The sequence below is a fragment of the Ambystoma mexicanum genome, chromosome 12, assembly GCF_040938575.1.
Source record: "Ambystoma mexicanum isolate Mex_15411 chromosome 12, UKY_AmexF1_1, whole genome shotgun sequence".
NCBI classification, from domain to species: Eukaryota; Metazoa; Chordata; class Amphibia; order Caudata; family Ambystomatidae; genus Ambystoma; species Ambystoma mexicanum.
In genome coordinates, this window is record NC_090936.1 from 1,157,528,687 (window position 1) to 1,157,551,650 (window position 22,964).

Sequence of the window (22,964 nt, forward strand, 5' to 3'; positions counted from 1 at the left end):
GAGAGACGAAGAAGAAATTAATTTGTGGTCAGTGCCATCAGCTGGCCAGTTTGTTTTATCAATTTTTTTGTATGAGTTCTTACAATGTTCCTTCTCTTGTTGCTGTTCTATCCTTAAGGAGGAAGCTATGTTATGTCTAGTTATATTATTGTGTTTATATTACTTGCCATTCTCCAAATTCTAGTTGTCTTTCTTAGTGTTCTGGAATTGTTGATGTGTTAGTCAGTTGGTGGTTGAAGCCTCAGCAGAAGCTGTGCTCTGCAGGCTCAATAAAGTACCTGGAAAATGAGTGCATGTCTCATCCTATCAGAGAACCCCGGAGAGGAATTCAGTGGCTGGGATTCTGCGAGCGTGATTCGACGTCTGGGATATTTGGGATTCGGGAGGTGTGCCAGCGACGTCATGTAGGGGTCGCCAGAGGTCGCAACTGTGACCTCTGAGTTTTCCCTTGCGACCTCTGTGGTCTAATTTGCGACCTCAAAAAAAAAAAAGGTTATTCTTTTTTTTTTGTAATGCAAACTCCTGGGCTCTGGCCAGCACCATGTGGCTCTTTACTTCTGGAGTGGCTGGCTTTCTTGATCAAGCCCCTTAAATAAAAGAAGAAAAATGAGAATAGGAGTGCCACAAGTTAACACTTTCAGCACTGACCCTAAATAAGAAAGAATAGGAATATCAAATAATGTGTCTTTCTGGAATTCTATACAATCATTGCTAGACTCATTAAAGGTTTATTTCAGGCACACTTCAGGGGGTGAGTCACTGATTTAGTCTGTTCTTAAACGCCTCAACTCAGCCTTTCATCCTTCTGAGTTCGATAAATGAGTACCAACGCAGGTTGGGTGATATTGGGTGTATATTTTTTCTATATAAAGTACTTAATCGTAAGTGCTATATGATAACTTATCATTTGGCCTTGGACATCTGCTTGCATTCACAGTAATTTGGTAATATGGTCCTATCCACACTGATCTTAACGATACATATGGCGATCCGTTCTTGTATGAAATGTACCTCACATTATAGTGAGATTCTAACCATACTTTTCGTAGTGTACAATGCTATGTGATTCCTGTTTTGTCAACGGGTGAAAGGTCATGTTCCATCACTTCCCGAGATATCACTTCGGGTTGGGGTCAAATGACATCACTTCCTGTGATGTCGGTCAGGGGTCAAGGGCCGTGTGATTTGACTTCCGCTACTCCTGGCATTTTGGTGAAATAACGTCCCTGAGGTGCGCTTCGGTGGAAGCACATTTTTTCCAAGGAGCTTGGCAAAACGGCAGACAGTATGAAGTGGAAGCATTGGGCGTAGTGTTCAACAGCAAACCTAATTTACCAAGAGGTCCGGCTTTGCACATGTAGAGCATGAGCCTTTTTTGTTAGGTGGGGGATTTGCAATTAAATTGTTCAATGCCAGACCTATTGGCTTTGCCAGTGCTGTTTAGTTTTAGAGACCTGCACCTCACTCCCATAAAGTAAAATAGGCCAGATGATATTATCAAAGAATGTTCGCGTTTAAGGGGACATACATTTTTGTTTTACAAAAATAGTCCTATATGGCCTTTTTCGAAATTCAACATTTTCACAGCTCCCACTGCGACAAGATTCTCGCACAATGGGAGTTGCAAAAAGGATGCAAATTCGATCCCAGCCCCCCCTCCCACGTTGTCTTTCCAGGGGATCCCCCGGAAGCCCTGCCATTTCGCCTGCTGTGCACTCACCTTATCTGGGGGGCACCCTAGGTATCCCTGCCACTCCTCCCTTTCACTCCCCTGTCTGCTCACCACCCCCCACCTTCTCTAGCCCCCTCCCCACTTACCTCACCGATTCCTAGACTTGCCTGGCCATCATGTCGCCTTTCTTGCTCCTTGTATTCAGAGGCATGGACAGGTTAGGACCTGAGCAGTCATGGCCCACCCAAAATCTGTACATGTCCACTCAGCAGCACTATGTGGGAATTTACAGATGTTAATGTCACTGCTGTGGGCCAAATGCATTAGCTTCAGGCCTCGCTTGTTAGACGATCCTGGCTACGCCTCTGTCTGTATTGCGCAAAGCACATTTTGCATGTGCAGTACATCTGCAAATACTTGGCGCACACAACAAAAAGAGCATATATTGTTCCTAACTTGTAATGTGTTGCGTTCCGTCCATAGTACTCCTAGTAGTACTGCTTGTAAATACTATTGTTGCTAAACGTACCACTATTAATAGTAGCAATAATATTACTGCTACTTGTAGTAGTGACACTACTGATGGCAGTAGTACTATTACTACTGCTTGAAGTATAACTAATACTTCTGGTAGTGCTACCTTTGGTTGGTTGGGTTTAGTAGATAAATAAGTACGTTGGTGCAAAGTAAAAGAAAAAGCAACGTCTTCCTATACTTGCTTGATGCTATAGTTACCAGATCCACAGACTGCACTTCCTATCCTCCTCTGATGTCACTTCCTGTTTATGGACTTGAAAGCACCTCACAAAATGGAGGACACCTATAGCAAGGTGAATGCTTTGCTGACAAACATTGTGAAAATAAAATAGATGGAAACGTTCTTTTTCTGGAAAATAGGCAGGTCCTTTGAGACCGTTCTTATAACTAAGTATATTAGCAACAACCGCAAAACCTTTCCAATCTAAGCCAAGAAATCATGGACTAGTACAGAATGGATTGTAAAGAAGCCAAGGGATTAAGCTTCCAAAGCTAAAGTGGCCTTTCCGGCGGATATCATCTTTTGTAGGAGGGTGTTTAAGAAAGACCAAGACCAACCAAGCAAGAGCAAATAAGGAGGCGAAGGATCCCTCAGGGCAAGCCCTAATGAAAGCATCATTGAAGAAATAGTTGTGTACATTCTGGTCAATCAAGGGTATCGCTTGGTTGCAGGGAATCAATGCTAATGTGCAAAGACTCCAGTTCACCTCCAATATCAGAATTCGGCTGTGAGGTCAAATTAGAATTAATTCCAATACCACCAAAACAGAGGCAGTATCAGAATTAGCATCACAATTGACCGCACAGACAAACTCATAATGAGGCCCGAACTCTCCTCTCTCCATGACCTCCACCAACCTACTTTACATTCTCAGGACACAGAGCGACCTCAAAGGCGTTCCTAGTTTAGGGACCCGGGTTTTGGGATCTGCTTTGCAAAGGCATTCGCTTTGAGTGTGGGTGTCATTGTCACAAAGTCTCAGTGACAGCAGAAGAAACATCACACGCATCTTCACTCCTGTGACATGGGAAGGTCACATCTAAGGAAGTGGTCTCGCACAACCTTTGCCCCCAAAGCCATCAAAGGAAGCCGCATCACAAAACCTTTGACGCCAAAGGACTTTTTTTTAAAGCAATCTTTATTTAAATCGCGGAATCTGCAGCATGTTGAAACAAAACACAATGGCTGGCAATTGGAACACACAACCAACTACTACACTAACAAAAGGCAAGACTTACTTTTAGGTTGAACTGGCAAAATGCATGATTTGTGGGCTGCAAAACAAATGACAAGCCTTCAAGCTGAGTTGAAGAGAAATTGATGGGGGTGTTTGAATGTAAATTATAGAAAATTTACAACAGGGAGTTAATATATTTGCAAATAAATCTAATTAATTCAGCTTTGTAACCATATATTTGTGCCAAATCAACCTTTATAATATCTTGTCTCATTCCCAGCAAATGCATTTTAGATCTGTATTTTAAAAGATAGTCATTCAGAGAGGTGAAATCACAGTGCTTACTTGAAAAACAGGGCGTCAATTTCGATCAGAAAGGACTTGCAGTAACGCATTTACAGACGGCGGAGGCATACAATAGCACAAAAGATGAGAACCAGTAGTGGAGGCATTCCCAGGAAGAGTGCCTGTACAATAGCACAAAAGATGAGAACCAGTGGCGGAGGCATTCCCAGGAAGAGTGCCTGTACAATAGCACAAAAGATGAGAACCAGTGGCGGAGGCATTCCCAGGACGAGTGCCTGTACAATAGCACAAAAGATGAGAACCAGTGGCGGAGGCATTCCCAGGAAGAGTGCCTGTACAATAGCACAACAGATGAGAAACAGTGGTGGAGGCATTCCCAGGAAGTGTGCCTGTACAATAGCACAAAAGATGAGAACCAGTGATGGAGGCATTCCCAGGAAGAGTGCCTGCACAATAGCCCAAAAGATGAGAACCAGTGGCGGAGGCATTCCCAGGAAGAGTGCCTGCACAATAGCACAAAAGATGAGAACCAGTAGTGGAGGCATTCCCAGGACGAGTGCCTGCACAATAGCACAAAAGATGAGAACCAGTGGCGGAGGCATTCCCAGGAAGAGTGCCTGCACAATAGCACAACAGATGAGAAACAGTGGTGGAGGCATTCCCAGGAAGAGTGCCTGTACAATAGCACAAAAGATGAGAACCAGTAGTGGAGGCATTCCCAGGACGAGTGCCTGTACAATAGCACAAAAGATGAGAACCAGTGGCGGAGGCATTCCCAGGAAGAGTGCCTGTACAATAGCACAAAAGATGAGAACCAGTGGCGGAGGCATTCCCAGGACGAGTGCCTGTACAATAGCACAAAAGATGAGAACCAGTGGCGGAGGCATTCCCAGGAAGAGTGCCTGTACAATAGCACAAAAGATGAGAAACAGTGGCGGAGGCATTCCCAGGACGAGTGCCTGTACAATAGCACAAAAGATGAGAACCAGTGGCGGAGGCATTCCCAGGAAGAGTGCCTGTACAATAGCACAACAGATGAGAAACAGTGGCGGAGGCATTCCCAGGAAGAGTGCCTGTACAATAGCACAAAAGATGAGAACCAGTGGTGGAGGCTTTCCCAGGAAGAGTGCCTGTACAATAGCCCAAAAGATGAGAACCAGTGGCGGAGGCATTCCCTGGAAGAGTGCCTGTACAACAGCACACAAGATGAGAACCAGTGGCGGAGGCATTCCCAGGAAGAGTGTCTGTACAATAGCCCAAAAGATGAGAACCAGTGGTGGAGGCATTCCCAGGAAGAGTGGCTGTAAAATAGCACACAGATGAGAACCAGTGGCGGAGGCATTTCCAGGAAGAGTGCCTGTACAATAGCCCAAAAGATGAGAACCAGTGGTGGAGGCATTCCCAGGAAGAGTGCCTGTAAAATAGCACACAGATGAGGACAAGTGGTGGAGGCATTCCCAGGAAGAGTGCCTGTACAACAGCACAAAAGATGAGACCAGTGGTGGAGGCATTCCCAGGAAGAGTCATTGGACTAGTCAACCCAATCCATTTCCTAGTCAAGACACTTACACCTGCACACTCATGTTAACCACCACCCTCACCTCCTGGCCTATCACCATGACACCTGCTAACCCGTACTTGGATGATCCAGCACTCTGGATACGCCACTTTGCTACCAGACCAACACCCAACCAACCTTGTACTACGGCCCTTAGAAACACTAGACTGAATTCTAGAACTAGCCCACCTACCTATCCATGCTCCCACCACCCTAGCATTTCTATTAGAAACATTAGATTGAACTCTAAAACTAGCCCACCCACTTTTCCATGCTCCCACCACCCTAGCATTCTAACCAGAAACTTTAGATTAAGAGCCCGCAGGATGAAACACTCGCATACTGACCACAACCCTGCCAATTCTACCACTGACTCAGTCAAGTTAGCCCATATCCATTTGCACGACCTACCTGTACCACCTGAAAAATCTTCCCATAAAGACAAACTCATTAAAGCAGCCTTGGTGAATGCTAGGTCTCTTCCTGCCCATGCGCTCGACATCGCTGACCTTATATCTCACGAAAAGCTCGATTTCCTCGCAGTCACGGAAACTTGGCTTAATGCTGCCTCCGGTCCATCCCTGGCCCTTGCTATACCTAATGATTATGCTATTATTAGATGCGACAGAAACACCACTCAAACGAAGGGAGGTGGACTCGCCATCATATTCAGAAATACATTCGACATCAAAGTCATCCAGGATGCTCAAATCCCCTCTGCTGAATCCTTGTCTATTAAGCTACCTCTATCACCTAACCACACTGCATCTTTACACCTTATTTACCAACCACCAGGTCCCATCTCCTCCTTTATAGAGGAAATCGCATCACTCATAACCACAGATACCAAACCCAACTCTCAAACAATCTTACTTGGGGACTTTAATCTTGGTTTTAACGACCCTAAGAACACTAACGCCCATGACCTAGCTAACACCTTATCGGATTTGGGTCACACGCACATTATTCACGAGCCCACTCACATCAAAGGCAGAACACTGGACTGGATCACTCACCTCAATTGCTCTATTGACCTTCTATCCAATGACCCATGCATTTGGTCGGATCATCACATAATAACCTTCTCTATCAAAGCCAATACACCTCACCTGGCGCCTATCATCGCCCCAGCTACCAGCACGAGAAATAAGAAAGATATTACACCTGACAAACTCTTACCCATACTACTCCCCATCCTGAACAATATCGACCCTGAGGTTGACCCCACAGTCTCAGTGGATATCTACAACCAGGCTATACTTAAAGCACTGAACACCATTGCCCCCCTAAAATTGCGGAAACCCAAACCTCAGCGTCACCTCAACACTTGGTTCACGCCGCAGCTAAGAGAATTACGTAAAGCTAAGAGAACCGCAGAGTCACATTGGAAAAAACATCCCACAGCTTCCAATAAGACTGAGCTAACCCTAGCCTCCTCTAGTTACAAAGAAGCCATCTTTATTGCTAAAAAGGACACATATAACAAAAGGATTACACAAGCGGAATCTAACACAAAGGAACTCTTTAAGATTTTGAAAGAACTAGAATCCCCCATTGCCCCCATAGACAAATGTGTTACAGATGCACTATGGTGTAGTAATATTCAGAAGGCCTTATTAGATAAAATAGCTCGCCTACAATCTAAAATCAACGCAAAAAAATCCCTGCTACTTGCTGATCCGGACTACAAACAATTACCTAACAAATCACCTACCTTCAAATCAACTTGTAAACCTTTCAGCTTCTCACCCCTCTCAATCTGGGAAGTAGAAAACATCATCAGGAAACTTAAGCCATCAAATTGCCAAGGTGATGCCTGCCCTGCCCCGATCATCAAAGCTGCTGCGCACGACCTGGCACCATTCATAACCAACCTCATCAATGCCTCCTTCAAAACGGGAGTAGTGCCTGATAACCTAAAAGATGCGTGGGTCATCCCACTCCTTAAAAAACCTACTCTTGATCCAGCCAACCCGTCTAACTATAGACCGATAACAACTGTACCTTTCTTACTAAAAATATTGGATAGAGCAGCTTACTTACAAATACAGGCCTACTTAGAATCAAACAATCTCCTAGGACTTAGGCAGTCAGGTTTCCGACCGAGACACGGTACGGAAACTGCATTAATAGATCTCACTACCCAGATCCAAACCCTGAAAGACAATGGTAAACTTGCACTCCTCTTATTGCTTGATCTGTCAGCAGCTTTTGACCTGGTCAACCATCAAACACTCTGTCACCACTTGAAAACTGCAGCACACTTCTCAGACGCAGCCACAGCCTGGATCAGCTCCTTCTTGGAGAACAGAACCATGAGGGTCTTCTCTCCCACTGATTCTGCTGAACCTTCACCAGTACCCTGCGGAGTCCCGCAAGGCTCTTGCGTGTCCCCGACACTCTACAATATATTCACAAAGCCCCTCTTTGATATCCTTGACTATCTGGGTGTCACGTATACCAATTACGCGGACGACACCCAGATACTCATTCCTATCTCGGGGAACTATGAAACAGACAGCAAAACCCTTAATGAAATCTACTCAGTAATTCAAGCATGGATGGCTCACCATGGACTCTGTCTCAATGACGAAAAAACCGAGCTGATCATCCTTGGCACTCACGCCAAACTCAAAAATCTCAATCCCGCATTTAAATCCTTCACCATAGACGGCAATCTCATCCCCGTGTCAAATAACACCAAAACCCTTGGGGTTTACATCGATGCCACCTTATCCTTCTCCAAACAAACTAATGCAGTAGCATCATCAGCCGCTTACACCTGCAAGCTGATCACTGCATGTAGGCCGTTCATCTCCTCACCCAATTGCATTACTCTTGCTAGAGCATTAGTCCTATCCAAGATAGACTATTGTAATGCCCTTTACTTAGGCACTAGCTACAAAAATATCAACAAACTGCAAGTAATTCAAAATAATGCCATCAGAGCTGCCCTCAACATCCCCAAAAAGATGCACATCTCGGAGACCAGACGCAAACTACGTTGGCTTCCAGTCAAGCACAGAATATCCCTTAAAACTCTGGCCCTTACACATAAAGCCAGGGCCAACCTTGCACCAGCCTACCTCACCAACCAACTTACACCTCACACTTCTTCAAGACCACTTAGAGCAGCACAAGCTAACACTATGTCCATACCGAGATTTAAACTTCATAACTCGGGTGGTGCTAGCTTCCCTGTACAAGCCTCCAAATTATGGAACACAATACCTGCGCCTTTGCGAGCAGAACCTTCATTTAACCTATTTAAACATAACACGAAGTGTTGGCTTCACAACATGGACTCTATGACAGCCTAACTGCCTGATCCCTGCATGATCGACTGTCACTGGTACACTTTGTAATTAATGTACTTATACTAGACTATGTATATATGCATTTGCATGACTAAGTTTGTACCCACCTGTAACTGCAATGTAACAGAACCCTTATTCACTGCTTTCAATTGCAACTGTAACCAGATCTAACTTATGCGCCCGTATGCCCCTGGGCCTGGCTGCGCTTTATAAATAAAATAAATACAAATAAATACAAAATACAAGAGTGCCTGTACACTAGCACAAAAGATGAGAACCAGTGGTGGAGGCATTCCCAGGAAGAGTGCCTGTACAATAGCACAAAAGATAAGAACCAGTTGCGAGCCAGTTTACGAGGGTGTAAAAAGAAAAGTGGGACATGGACCAGGGACAAAACAAACAGGAACACATACATATGTATAAGAAAAAGGTGACATTAACCTATAGAAGGAAGCGCTTCAAACTAAAGAGGAGTACTATATAAATATGCAAAATGACATTATTAAACGTCACTGGAGGGAGAAGTGGGTTCAGGAAGGCAGGATGGGGAGAGGGCAGGGAGGGCTTCTTCTTTAGCAAGCAAGGGAGGTTAAAGCAGAGCCTGGAAGAGATGCACAGTGGGGCTAGAGGGTTTCAGTGCAGCAGGCGAGTAGGGAGATAGAGCGGATGTGAGGGGAGGTTTGGGGGGGTGGTGAAGTTCAGTGCAGTGGAGGATCAGAGGGAGCAAGATGGTGAGTAGAGAGATGGCGGATTAACCTGGATACCTCGCATCTGTTTTTTCAAAAAGAAATAGATTTTCCACGCAGTTATCTCACGTTTTGTGCTGAGTCGCAAGAGGGTTTGTTTGTTTTATTTCATCATATTGTATTGAGAACACCTCCTATAGATACAGTGGGGGCTCTTATGACCCGAGTGTGGTGAGCCGACTCCTGTTTCGACCCGTAGGTCCTTTTCAAGGCTATGTAATGCGGTCCGGTGCCCCCTATGGGGTCAAGCAAGAAGCGACTACGCGCAGCAACATGGAATACTAGGGCCCAACAAGAGCCCAGCTGTAACCACAGGAGCACACGTGACTTATCACACAAGGACCCCACTGTGTCTATAAGAGGTATTCTCAATACAATATGTTGAAATAAAACAAACAAACCCTCTTGCGACTCAGCACAAAACATCAGATAACTGTGTGGAAAATCTATTTCTTTTTGGAAAAAAAGATGCGAGGTATCCAGGTTAACCCCCCTCCTCTCTTCTGAACAAATGAGGTGTGGGCTACACCTCGGCAAAAACCTGTGACCTTGCCACCATTATCACAAGAAACAAACATATCAAAATAGAGCTTAGCAAGGCGGTTCCACCTCCAGGGCCCGTTCTCTTTTCAAGATGGTGAGTAAACTGAGATACCATCAGACAGGTACTGTGGAGCACAATCGATAACTTCCTCCCTCACTCGCTCGCTCGCTGTGCCACTCTCACACTGCTCCACACACTTTTTCCACATTCTGTTTTTATATTCAGAAATCCTTAACACACTTCTCTAGCTCAAGGGTTACATGCTCACCTCTGGCAAGGGACCAACCTGCACTTCTCAAGTTCGGATCTGGCAGGGCCGACTAAGACTCAGCCCTTAAGCTTCCAGAGGTCAATACTTTGAATGCCCTTACACTGGCTAATAACAACAGCTAATATTGATGCACTTGAAGCAGGAAGAATCCAGCAGGAAATACTAGTTAAAAAGCCCGATATCACTACTAATAAGCGCTAGCATACCAAAAGATCAAATATTTTAAACGCTAGTGTTAAAATCCTAAAGACGGGATTTGAACACTAGCCCTCTGGACAGCATAGATATTGGAAGGATGCGGGTGAGAGGTGACTTTCATCTTCTCGGCGTCCTTAACAATGCAGCCTCGTTCCCAGGCCCTGCAGCTGGGAGCCTTCCCCCTGCCATTCCTGACCTGGACACTGAGGCCTGCCGCACTAATCCTGCTCCCGCTGCTGCCTCCCATTGCGCGCCCTTCGGCAGTTTAACAAGCATGTTGGCCGCTGGGCCCGCTCTTGACAGGTCCTCGGGCCAGCTCTTGTCACTTTAAATCTGTGTTGTTTCCTGTCAGGGGGCTCGCGGCTGGGGTCGGCGAGGGATTTCTGCAAAATGTGCCCACGGGAGAGGGTGGGGAAAGGGGGAGAGAGGCTAGCAAACAGTGCCACACACGTTGACCGAGAAAAAGGATGGGCTGCTTGTGGGGGAAGAGAGGCAAGGCGGGCTCTGACGTTTAGGCGAAGGTAAAAGGTTGCTTGACAGGCAGACGTCCCAAAAAAACTGCCAGGGCTGGGGCCGAGTCAATTACATGGCCGATGTGCCCAGGCAGACAGGTGCCCCACTGCCTCTGAACATCTGGTTAGACTGTGCAGCGCTGCTAAGCGTGGAGCACTGCCTCTGAAAAGCCGGTAAGGGTATGGGAATGAGTCAGTCACGTGACATGTGACTGACACTGACTGACACTGTACAAGACCAATTTGGCTCTTCGGAGGCGTTGGAATACAATTACCTATTTCCCGGACAGTAACACTGGGCCTCATTACGACCCAGGCGGAAAACCATGGTGCTTTTAGCACCATGGTCCATGCCGGTAACTTACCGACTCCGCCATGGAGAAAGGGGGAATTACCACCCCATTACAAGGTTGGCGGGGCAGTAATTCCCCCTTCCTCCATGGCCCTTCCCCATTCCCATGTTTGCCCTATAGGGCTCAATGGGAATGGGGAAGGCGCTAAGTACGGTACCGCAAATTGCGGTACCGTACTTAACACCAAGGTCCCTCTGCGGGTCCCGACTTTAACGGCTGGTGTAAACCAGCCGTTAAGGTCGGGTCCTGCAAAGGGACCTCGTAATCAGGCGCTAATGGGTTGACGGCACCGCAGCCTTTTACGGCGCCGTTAACCCATTAGCGCCAGGGTCGTAATGAGGACCAGGGAGGAGGTTGCTCCTGTTGGATAATGACTAACAAAGTTTAAACAGTTATTTCAATCACACAATGAATGCAACAAATGTCAAAACATAACACAACGCTGGTCAGAATTGATGAGATCAAAGTACACAACACATCATGTTTAATAAGCAACATTGCAAACGTATGTTAATGTTAAAGGATATTTGTACCGTGCACTATCACCACCGGAGTGGTCCCCTGGCGCTCTGGCGGCTCTGAAATGGGAAGGGGGGTGAGTTAGTGGGAGTAAGTGGAAAAAGTGCAAGAGCGCAGAGATGTGCTGTTGACAGCCTCAACACGGTTAACACCGTTCACTGGGCTTGGGTTGTTTTCCGGTCGGTAGACATTGTGTGCTGTTGTTTGTAGTCTATGTGTGGGTTGTTTTGTTGTGGTGTAGTGAAGTTTGTGCGGTTTGTTGTGGAATAGGGTTGTGGTTGTGTCTGGTTAGAGTTTGAGAGGTGTAGGCTGAGGGGTGAAATTGTTAGTGGATTGGTTATTGGCATCGCTCTCTACAGGCGATGTACTGAATTTCTACGTTTTTCCTCGGTGTGGCGCGCGAACATCACTGCATGTCAATCTAGCTCTGGCAACAGCCGATATTCGCCATCCCTTCCTTAAAGAATGCTCGCCAATTTTCACAACTGTGCTCTAATTCGGTCCTTGCCCGACATTGGAACCTGTCTATGTGTGCGGGTAACTGGTGTTCGCGATTCTATCTTAATCTGGCCTCAGTAGCACTCCAATGCAGTCCAGACGTGGCTTTGCTCAGCAACCGCTACTCTTACCAGATGTGGCAATGGTCGGCATTCGTTATCCGACCCAGCGCTCACGTAGGCTATCGCTCACAATCCTGTCATCTGAGCGAGGTGCATGTCACCATTCGTAGCTACCTCTAGGCGCGGTATCTGCCATCATTCACAACTCTGTCCAGGCTCTGCGCATGCCAACGTCCATGTCTCCATCCAAAATGGCAGCTGCTAACATTCATAGTTGCCACTTGCTAGTGTTCATCGAGTGGGTGAGGCTGTAGGATGGGATTGGGCAAGGGTGTTAATTCTGTCTTCCTGGGGTTGTCACTTGTGTCCTATTAAACCTAGCGATGTCTCTCTCGTTGTTGTAGGACTTTTCCTTAGTCATTTCTGGGTGTTGTCTGTGTCATCCTAATTTCTGTCAACCTGTTCTCTCTGTTTCCTGTTTGGTTGTTTAGTTGTTTCAGTTGGTTTCTGCAGTGTTGAAGAGCCAGGTTTTTAGTAGTTTCCTGAATTGTAGGTAGTCTTTGGTGTTTCTTATTTCTTTCTGGATGTTGCTCCAGGTTTTTGCGGCCAGGTGGGAGAAGGACGAACCTCCTAGTTTCTTCTTGAGGTATGGTTTTGGCTGCAGGTGGATTTCATTGCTTGATCTGAGGAGTCTCGTTGGCTTGTAGATTGTTATTTTCTGTTGTAGGAATTTGTATGCTGATTGCCCTGTGTGTTATGAACATCGCTTTGAAGGTGATGCAGTGTTTGACTGGGAGCCAATGTAGTTTTTTTTAGCGCTGGAGTGATGTGGTCTCTTCTGGATAGTTTGAGGAGGAGTCTGTCTGCTTCATTTTGGATGCGTTGTAGATACCCAGACAAAGCCCTACATGACCCATCCACTCCCCCCGGACGTACCATCTCCAAACCGACAGACGCATTTAGATAGAAAGTTTGAGAGGAGTCCGCCACACCAGCCCAGCACCCAAGGAGGAGAATAGACACCCAACCCACATTAATCAATCCATCGGCACTAGAACACCTAGAGAGCGGGCTAGAATAGAACGGCTAGGAGCAATCATAACACTTACAAAGCGCGTTAGAACAGCACAGGGAGCACCCCACACAAACCAAAACGCTGCCAGGTGCAGCCCTTTGCCCACCCCGATGAAATTGTGAGTTTTGCCGACTGCCACACTCAGACAGATTTCTGAACTTCTATTAACCTTCATACAACCGACTAACAAAAAACTCAGCATTTCTGCAGACTTATCTCATTCAAAATCTCACACAACCATCTCTCGCACAACAACCCGCAAGCACGTCACAACACCGCAACAACACATAAGCAAAACCAACAGCACACGAGGACTGACACCGATCCAATACTCGCACCGAAGCTCAACACCCGGTGTATACCGAGTTGAAGCTGCCAACAGAGCACCACTTGTCTCACAATCCTACTCCCGCTTCACCTACTAACCCACCCCACCTTCTCATTTGCAGATCCCCCAGAGCACCTGGGGACCAACTCTGTTGGTGACGGTGCGCGGTACAAATAACTTTAACATTTTAACATTTCTTCAGGAGGCATTCTGGCACCCCGGGGTAGAGCCTGTTTGCATAGTCGATTCTTGACATGATTAGGCCGACGATTGTGAGTGTTTTGTGGGTGAAGGAGAGGAAAGGTAGGATTCTTCTTCTTGTGTGAAGGAGGAAGAAGCAATCCTTGATTATTGCGTTTATTTGTGGTTCTAAGTTATTTGTTGTCCATCAGGACTCCCAGGTTTTTTACTACCTTCGATGGTTCTGGCACGGTTCCTATTTTCATTGGCCAGGCAATGTAGGTGCTGTTTTCTTGGTTTTGGGATATAATCATGCTTTCTGTATTTCTTGGGATGATTGTCAGGTTATTGGCGTTCATCCAGTTAAAGACTTCTTTTAGACACCCAGTTAGGGTTGAGTGATCGGATTGAGTGTCCTTGATTTTGTAGATGATTTGAGTGTCGTCTGCGTAGTTGTAGCACGTAATTTTGTATTTTTTGTAGATTCTGATTACTGGAGTCTGGTAGATGTTGAAGTATAATGGTGCGAATGACGATCCCTGTGGTACTCCACAGTCGTTAACTCGTGGAGTAGATTTGAATGGTTTTATCCGTATAGTTTCTGTTCTGGTTGCTAGGAATGATTTAATCCAGAGTAGTGCCATCTCCGTTATAACTATGTCTTCCAATCTTTTGGTTAGGGTGTCATGGCTAACTGTGTCAAAGGCTGAGGAGAGGTCGAGCAGAATCAGAGTTGATGTTGTGTTGGCGTCTGCATTTGTTTTAGGTCGTCCCAGATGGATAGTAGTGCCGATTCTGTTCCTCTTGCGGGTCTGAAACTGACTTGTGCCTGGTCTAGCCGTTGGTGTTTTTCTACATGTTCTTGGGCTAATTTGTAGAAGTATGTTTCTAGGAGTTTTGCCGGGTAGGGAATGTTTGAAATGGGTCTATAGTTGGTGAGGTCTTCCACGTCGCCACTTGTGTTTTTTAACAGTGGAAGAAATATTAATAATTACATATGATCCAGTTGGTGCGCAAAACATGGAAAATACATGCAAAAGGACGGAGGGAGATAGCCCTAATATTCACCACGTCTAAAGTTAACTAACAGTGGACATTTGTCTCTCACAATGCAAATAGAAACAATACTTTTTTTTACAATGGTAAAAACAAAGTTTCTTTGTGGGAGAAACCAGTACAGATGTACACAGTCATCAGTTCTGTGCAGCATGAATCGGGAGGCGCACACATCTGTGTAGCCAGGATAGTCTGTCAGAGAAGACCTTAATTTGTTGGACTCATGGCCCAGGATAATCTGTCACAGGACTTGAACCTATTGGACTCATGTTCCAAAATAATCTGTCACTGGAATTGAACCTGTTGGATTTATGGCCCAAAATAATCTGTCACAGGACTTGAACCTGTTGGACTCATGTTCCGGGATAATCTGTCACTAAATTCGGACCTGTTGGACTCGGTTCCGAGAAAATCTGTCACAGGACTTGAACCTCTTGGACTCATGGCCCAAGATAATTTGTCACCGGACTTGAACCTGTTGGACTCATGTTTCAAAATAATCTGTCACAGGATTTGAACCTGTTGGACTCATGGCCCAAGACAATCTGTCACTGAACTTAAACCTGTTGAACTCATGGCCCAAGATAATCTGTCACTGGATTTGAACCTGTTGGACTCATGTTCCAAGATGAACTGTCACAGGACTTAAACCTGTTGGCTCATGACACAAGATAATCTGTCACAGGTCTTAAACATGTTGGACTCATGTTCTGAGATAATGTGTCACAGGACTTGAATCCGTTGGACTCATGGCCCAAGATAATCTGTCACTGAATTTGAACCTGTTGGACTCATGGCCCAAGATAATCTGTCACAGAATTTTAACCTGTTGGACTCATGACCCAAGATAACCTGTCACAGGACATGAACCTGGTGGACTCATGTTCCAAGATTATCTTTTACAGGATTTGAACCTGTTGGACCCTTGGGCCAAGATTATCTTTTACAGGATTTGAACCTGTTGGACCCTTGGGCCAAGATAATCTGTCACAGGATTTGAACCTGTTGGACTCATGTTCCAAGATAAACTGTTACAGGATTTAAACCTGTTGGACTCATGTTCTGAGATAATCGGTCACTGGACTTGAATTTGTTGGACTCATGTCCAAGATAATCTGTCACGTGACTTGAACCTGTTGGACTCATGGTCCAAGATAATCTGTCACTGGATTTGAACCTGTTGGACTCATGTTCTGAGATAATCTGTCACAGGACTTGAACCTGTTGGACTCATGAGCCAAATTAATCTGTCAATGGACTTGGATTTGTAGGACTCATGTTCCAAGATAAACTGTCACAGGACTTGAAGCTGTTGGATTAATGGTACAAGATAATCTGTCACAGGACTTGAACCTGTTGGACTCATGTTCCAAGATAATCTGTCATGGGAGTTGAACCTGTTGGACTAATGGTCCAAGGTAATCTGTCAATAGACTTGAACTTGTAGGACTCATGTTCCAAGATAAACTGTCACAGGACTTGAAGCTGTTGGACTCATGGTCCAAGATAATCTGTCACAGGACTTGAACCTGTTGGACTCATGTTCCAAGATATTCTGTCACAGGACTTGAACCTGTTGGAATCACGGTCCAAGATAATCTGTCACAGGGCTTGAACCTGTTGGACTCATGGTCCAAGATAATCTGTCACAGAGTTTGAACCTGTCGGACTCATGGTCCAAGATATTCTGTCACAGGACTTGAACCTGTTGGACTCATGGTCCAAGATAATCTGTCACAGGGCTTGAATCTGTTCGAGTCAGGGTCAACGGCTTAGAATGTTTCAGCACCAGCAAGTCGGGCACCTTCGTCAGGAAAAACATCACAAGGACCCCATGTATGTGAGGTAGAAGTTAGGACTAAGTCAAAACTATTTTTTGACAGAGTGTGGAAAGAAGAAAGGGGTCAAAAGCAAATTATTCAGGAGAACATGTTTAACAGGGGCAAACCAGCCACTATTGTCAGCCATTGGGTGTTTTGATGGTGTGTCTCATCAAACACTGGGAAAGTCATGTCTTTGCCTGTTTGCTTTCTGCAAAAGGATACAAATAATGGAATTATAATCATGGGCATATGAATCTTTGTGTTAGAACAAAGAAGCTAAGGTTCAATATTTAATTGCACATACCTCTGCAAGGTTCTGGAGTGTGTCTCAAGCAGAGTAAGGATCAAATTTGATACCAACAGACCAGACGTGAGTTAGTCAGGATCTATTCAAAAAAACAGAATAGGGGGGAAAAGAGTTTCTGCTCACTCAATGCCTTGGGTGCAAAAATATCTTACTTGCTGAATTAAGTTGAATGAATCAAGGACATCTGGTGATGGTGTGCTCTAGGACCTTGAATGATCTGTTCTGCTAGATGAAATTACCAGTAAAAAATACTTCAGACTCAATAACCAGACAGACTCAAAGGAGATGGTAAGACACACCCTAAGCTACTTCTAATCACATGGTATAGGGTACTCGTCACAGCACAAAATGTTGCAGCAGACTAATACTTGGCAACACTGTATGTAAAAGTGCATGGCAGGCTATTCTAATTGGTTGGCAACCCAAATCCAACCTTGGACATTCTGCTTGTTAGCAGCACGTACATAGAAACGAAACCCAGATGCTTGGAGATGCTTCAGCTTTTCCTCTGTTTCCGAATTAGACCACCCTCTCTCATCGATAGGCCTCATGCAAGTGCCTTCTTTTGGAAGACTGACCTTGCTAGTCTGCACTGTCTCGGGACATTCGAGGGAGTGTATGTACACTGCTATTTTAGCTTGTTTGCGAGCTCTCTGTCACGTGTTACAAGACCGTGAAATTGTGCATTTAGACAGTGCTTTCAACATCATTTGATTCAATTTTTGCTGGGTGTGGTTCGCCTCTTGGACTTACTCACTCCATCCCATATTGCCTTTTAATTATCCAATATTTGGCATCAGTAAATGTTCTTGTTCTCCTAATCTTTGGGAAATATGTCCATGCGGATGGTGTGCTCGTAGATTCCCTTCGTGCTTTTCCTTCAACTATCAAAATAGCATCCTTGGTTCAAAGTCAATGTACTCCCCTATTTTGCAAGGAAGACAGCTTCTTCATCGGCTTTCCATGTTAAAAACGCTGGGCTCGTAGTTTGAGGTAGTTGGGTTGACTGACATGAGCCATAGTCCATCTTGTTCTGATAGTAGTCCTAAAAGTTGAATATATACCTCTCATAAGCAAGCTTCCATGAATTCTTTCTACATTGCATTTCAGCGTATTTACAGTTGTTGACCAGTGAACATTTCATTCTTCTTTGTATTCGTAAATACTGCATCATGGAGTACATATTTCTCTTAGTATTCCAATTACATCGTCATTCTTAAACATTTTCACATCGTTTCAGCATAGGTTCATATATCTTCTTTGTGACATTCTTTTACTGTTATTGGACTTTGTTTAACGTACATCCATGTCACGCACCATTTTATTCATGGCTGCATTCCGGCAACTCAGCAAGGGACATCCTTCTTGGTAGCTTTCCTCCACTGTTTCAACATGAGGTTATCTTCTGAATGACTGCCTGAGTGCATATCATTTTTCATATAGTCAAGGTGGTATGGACATGTCACATAAACTTGTGCATGGGTTCCCAATTGTGGCTCCTCGTCTGTCATTCCAATAGGATGAGGTGAGGGGGCATTGACTAGGGAGAATGCGTCCACTTGCTCCTCTACAATCGCCCCTCTGGTCACATTCTCGACCAGCAATCTTCGTCTCCTCTTCTGAAATTCCTGCTTTGTCTTCTTCAATCTTCTCATTGTATTTTCTTTCCTTTTAAACCCATATTTTTGTCACCCCCTTCAGGCGGCCAGCATTTTTTATGTGTTGATCCAAACTGCGGGTCATCAAACGACAATCTCCTGCTGGTACACAAAATATCCATTGTCCCACATATTTTTTCAGATGCTGGGGATAATAGAACTTAATTCCTGGAGGTGCAAGAGAACTCTTCTTTATATTTTCTCGGGTAACTTCTTCTATTTGCATCTATTATCCGGTATGCTTGTTAATGTCAATCATTATTTTCATTCCAATAGTTTTCATGGTTGTTTTATGGCATTGTCCCAAGATGATCCTTATGAGACAGAATCCCAACATTACTAATAGTAGTGTTGTTCCAAGTAGTTTAAAAGCATTTGCCAACCAAGATGGAATCAATCCAATCAACGATGAAAACCAGTCGTCTCCTGCTGTTTTATCAGCTTCATCTTCCATCTGTGTGTGCAAGATCGTCAGCATCATTATTGCCTCTGTCAATGTCCCATTTTCTCCATCATGAGAAGGTGTAAATGTACAGCAAGAAGGTCCAACATTGGCGGAAATGCCTCCTCCCATTGCTGTTACCAGATCCAGAACATACCTGTTCTTGTGAGTCATCTGCCTGATGGCTCTCAACTCTTCCTTTACTGCATTGAATTCTTTTATTGTTGCATTGGTCATCGGCCGTAGCTCCTGTCTTGTAATCTGGAGCCACTTTCAATTCACTGGAGCTTGAAGTCCTGGTGTGCATACAGATGTCATTATCATGGCGGTCTTGCTGAATAGTTTGTGCTCATCAGAATGTTGTCGTAAGCCTCTATTGACTTTGATGAGAAGCAATCCTCTCTCTTTAGTCCACGAAGATGAAGTGATGTCTTCCTTCTGTTATATTCATTCATTTTCGTGAACTCTTCAATATGGAGGTCAATTTGAGGAATCACTAGTGCTGGGACATGTACATTTACTATGGAGCACACAACTCCCCAATCTTTAGGCAACTGGATGTAGGCTCTGAAGCCACAGGCCCAATATTGATCCATCAGAATCCTCCATTGATTCCTGGTACTTCAAGTGCTTCTCCACATCCTTTGTTCTTTCCAACATAGACCTTAACATCATTCTTGAAGCCGGTTGTCACATTCTTCACTTGCAATATATACACTGGTCCTGCTTCATTCTCAACCCAGGTTAGTAGTCTTGCATGCTTGGCCCGTGATTCTAAGCATTCAACATTCACCTTCTGTACCTCTTGAATTCCTGCTTTTTTCAATAGGTGTGCAGAGCATGATATTAGGCCATCTTCCCATCCAGTGCTGGGTGCTACACGCCCATACACCAACAGCTGTGTCCTTTCCCAGCATCCTGGCTCTCCTGATATTTCAAACAAAGAAGGAGAAGATTCAAACTTTGAACCCTCCCGTCCCCTGCACACTGTTATGTGTTGGATAAACCAACTACTATGACCTAAAGAAAGTAAATCCTTAAGAAATTAGAATGTAAATAATGATTATCAACAATAGCAAGTTTTGTAAAACACATAAGTGTATATATTTTGTTTAGAATGTAAATTGAATACAAAGACAAAAATAATCACAATATTTTTACACAAAAGAAACAAGTTGAAGAAATGTTGACAGTTGTCTGCTTTCAATTGGCGACACGTTTCTTTCGTTAGGTCATAGTAGTTGGTTTATCCAACACATAACAGTGTGCAGGGGATGGGAGGGTTCAAAGTTTGAATCTTCTCCTTCTTTGTTTGTTATTTGTGGAGGTCTTGTGCCAAGATCTCAGTTTCCTCCCCGCTCCTTAAACTCAATTGAGAATATTATTCACTGTCTCCAAAAGTTCACCACATTAGGAGTGCACCAATTTTGGAATCTTTTGTCTCCTGATATTTCAGTCATGTCTGAGCAATTAATTCTCTTCATATCAATAATTTGTATCTTCTCTCCAAATTGGGATGCATATACATTTTTTTAAATTTATTGTGCAATAGCCAACATTTGACTTTTAACACATTTACAACAATACAAAAGATAAATTAACATAAAATTCTTCAAACAATTTACAAGGTCCACATCAATAAAATCTTCATCTTAAAAAGAAAAATAGAATAATAAACTGAACACACACTAAGGAAAAAAAAGAGAATAAGAAGCAGACTGTTCTCCCAGACAAATCAATCAAACTGTAGATCCAAGTTTCACAGAAGAGAGTTCTCCAATATAAAAAGCAGGTTAATTACCCAAGATCCATTAAGGACCCTCCATAGCAGATTTGGCTAGAATGACACTTGTTTCTAGGATGTTAATTCATACGTAGGCGAGACTGGATCACCGTTTAAATTAATTTCTCTTAGAGCTCTAACAAGCTCCATAGAGAGAGCAGACTCATGGCAGGAGGATAATCTCCCCCAGAACGCATCAGAATCAAGCCAAGCTAACTGATGGACAAACCTGCTAAATCTTCTGACCCTCATATTCCAAGTACCCTGACAGCTAGATAATAGATGCTTTAGCGACTGGAAGACCTTGATTGAACACTTATCACAATATGGGTCAATTTTCCCTTCTCTATCTCTAGAGGCCAAAATCTCTTGAGTAGGAAGTAGATTTAGACGAAATCTAAGAAGAGATGATCCAAAACTCATATCAGGTGTTATTTTTAGATAAGCGGGAACCAAAGAGAGAGGCTTATCGACCACAGAAAACAAGGCAGATCTTTTCGTCCTCTTCATGCTGTCAATCGTATCAATCGAGTCTCTTTGTTTAATCTTTCGTTTTACTCTGTCTGGATTTTGGAGCATACATTTTTTGTTTATCCACCCTAATCCACTCCCCATCCTTTTTGTTTTTACATATGTATCTTTGTATGGAAAAGTCTGTCTTGATTGCCATCTTAAAGTTGCCCACTTACCTTCGAATTGGCCTCTCGTAGTAGTTTGTATTTGTATTCTTATTGTACTTCATATAGCGCCTTTGTCCAAATCGCTTTACATCTAAAACAACAACAGTACAGAGTAATGGTCGGTACTGGATGTCAGCATTCAGACACTTCTGGTAACAAGCAATCAAGGACAATGAAGCAGGTGAGTTTTCAGGGAACAACGGAACAGAGAGTAACTAGTAATGGAGCGGAGAGACCAAGGGAGCAAGTTCCAATGAAGAGGAGCAAGGAGCTGAAAAGAGCGAAAGCTGGATTGAGCAGAAGGGGTGCAGGGGACATTCAACCTGAAAAGACAGGAGGAGCAAAGAGAACGAGATGGAGTGTAGAAGGAAAGAAGAGAAGCAAGATAGTCAGGGGTGAGCCTGTAGAAGAGATTTAAAAAGTAAACAAAGAAAGTGAAATTTAAGTTGAGACTGGAAGGGTAACCAACCAAGAGAAACAAGAGATGGAGAGACTGAGTCCCAACAGGAGAAAAGACAAAGTAAGCGAATAGAAGAATGATAGATTGATTTGAGAGGAGCAAAACGTGAACAAGGAAGAACAAAAAGCGTGACAGAAAAATAGAATAAGCGAGAAAAGATTAGTGAAGGGATGAGACGTTTCGTAGCATGGAAGGTGAGAAACGGACGAACTCTACGAATATTATAAAGGTGAAAGCTACAGGAGCAAGATGTGAGAGAGATATGATAGGCAAAGGAAAGGTTAGAATCAAAATAAAGACCACAGTTACGCGCAGTGGGAGAGATAGATAGAATAGAGGGTGGAAAAGAAACAGACAGAGGTGGGAGATGTGGGGGAAGAGTGTTAGCAGGAAAGAATAAGACCTCAGTCTTTCCTGTATTTAAAGTGAAGAATTGGGAGGCCATCCAAGATTTGATGGCAGAAAGACATGTTGAAACAGTGAGATGAATATCAGGGGTGAAGAACGAGAAAGAAAGAAAGAAAGAAAGAAAGAAAGAAAGAAAGAAAGAAAGAAAGAAAGAAAGAAAGAAAGAAAGAAAGAAAGAAAGAGCAAAAGAAAGAAAGAAAGAAAGAAAGAAAGAAACAAAGAAAGAAAGAAAGAAAGAAAGAAAGAAAGAGCTGAGAATCATCAGCAAAGAAGTGATGCGATAATCCAAGGGAAGGGATTATAGGAGCAAGAAATTAGGTATATAAGGAAAATAGAAAAGGACCCAGGACCGACCCTTGGGGGACACTGTGATCAAGATGAGAAGGTGCAGAAGTGTTACCACCCCAAGAGACAGAGAAAGTTTGTTTAGATAAGTAAAAAGAAAATCACTATAAAACACAACCCTGAAGAGCAAAAGAAGAGAGCGAGACCA

The 22,964-nt window shown here is 44.1% G+C and overlaps 1 long non-coding RNA gene across 1 annotated transcript in view; it reads right to left on the reverse strand.

Annotated features, from left to right (window-relative positions):
- LOC138514323 (uncharacterized) overlaps positions 1-21,696 on the reverse strand; it is a 69,391-nt gene extending 47,695 nt beyond the window's left edge. Inside the window, exon 1 of the long non-coding RNA XR_011281911.1 lies at positions 21,613-21,696. This is a non-coding gene — a long non-coding RNA (uncharacterized lncRNA). The remainder of the gene's footprint in view (positions 1-21,612) is intronic.
- Between the last annotated feature and the right edge of the window lie 1,268 nt (positions 21,697-22,964).